Below are 1,738 nucleotides of genomic sequence, written 5' to 3'. Positions count from 1 at the left end.
TGCACACAAAGCGTAGTTCTCAGAAGAAAATCATATGTGCAGTGTTGGTTATTTAGTTTTAAAGGGTTAGCTGCTATACCCTCGCTTATACTTTCCTATAAAGTAAAGGCTAATTTCAGAGATAGGAATGTTAGCGCAAAAACTGAAGGAAAGGAGATAGCTGCAAACTCTCTGCACTCAGTGCTTAGTTCTCAGAAGTAAATCATATGTGCCATGTTGTTTCATTTACGTTTAAAGAGCTAGCTGTTATACCCTCGGTTATGGATTCCCATAAATAAACGCTAGTTTCAGAGATAGGAATGTTAGCACAAAAACTGAAGGAGAGGCGATAGCTGCAAAATCTCTGCACACAATGCTTAGTTCTCAGAAGTAAATCATATGTGCCATGTTGTTTCATTTACGTTTGAAAAGGTTGCTGTTATTCCCTCGGTTATGGATTCCCATATAATAAACCCTAGTTTCAGAGATAGGAATGTTAGCACAAACACTGAAGGAGAGGAGATAGCTGCAAAATCTCTGCACACAATGCTTAGTTCTCAGAAGTAAATCATATGTGCCATGTTGTTTCCTTTAGGTTTAAAGAGTTAGCTCCTATAACGCGTGTTATGCTTTCCTGTTATGTAAAGGCTAGTTTTAGAGATATGCATATTGGCACTAAAACTGAAGGAAAGGAGATAGCTGCAAAATCTCTGCACACAAAGCTTAGTTCTCAGAAGAAAATCATATGTGCAGTGTTGGTTATTTAGTTTTAAAGAGTTAGCTGCTATACCCTCGCTTATGCTTTCCTATAAAGCAAAGGCTAGTTTTAGAGATAGGAATGGTAGCGCAAAAACTGAAGGAAAGGAGATAGCTGCAAACTCTCTGCACTCAATGCTTTGTTCTCAGAAGTAAATCATAAGTGCCATGTCGTTTCATTTAGGTTTAAAGGGTTAGCTTCTATACCCCGGGTCATGCTTTCCTGTCCTGTAAATGCTAGTTTTAGAGATATGCATATTAGCACTATAACTGAAGTTAAGGAGATAGCTGCAAAATCTCTGCACACAATGCTTAGTTCTCAGAAGTAAATCATATGTGCCATGTTATTTCATTTAGGTTTAAAGAGTTACCTGCTATACCCTCGATTATGCTTTCCTATATAGTAAAGGCTAGTTTTAGAGATAGGAATGTTAACACAAAAACGGAAGGAAAGGAGATAGCTGCAAAATCTCTGCACACAATGCTTAGTTCTCAGAAGTAAATCATATGTACCATGCTTTTTCATGTAGGTTTAAAGAGTTAGCTGCTGTACTGCCGTTTATGCTTTCCCATAGTGTAAATGCGAGTTTTAGAGATAGGCATATTTACACAAAAACTGAAGGATAGGGGATAGCCACAAAATCTCTGCACACATTGCTTAGTTCTCAGAAATAAATAATAAGTACCATGTTCTTTCATTTAAGTTTAAAGAGTTAGCTGCTAAACCCTCGGTTATGCTTTCCTATACTGTAAAGGCTAGTTTTAGACATAGGAATGTTAGCACAAGAACTGAAGGAGAGGAGATAGCTGCAAAATCTCTCCACACAATGCTTAGTTCTCAGAAGTAAATCATATGTGCCTTGTTGTTTCATTTTGGTTTAAAGAGTTACCTGCTATAACCTCGGTTATGCATTCATATATAGAAAATGCTAGTTTTAGAGATAGGAGTGTGAGCACAAAAACTGAAGGAAAGGAGATAGCTGCAAAATCTTTGCACACCAAC

This window comes from Dasypus novemcinctus, unplaced genomic scaffold (assembly GCF_030445035.2).
Source record: "Dasypus novemcinctus isolate mDasNov1 unplaced genomic scaffold, mDasNov1.1.hap2 scaffold_212, whole genome shotgun sequence".
Taxonomy (NCBI): Eukaryota; Metazoa; Chordata; class Mammalia; order Cingulata; family Dasypodidae; genus Dasypus; species Dasypus novemcinctus.
This window is presented reverse-complemented; position numbering follows the sequence as displayed.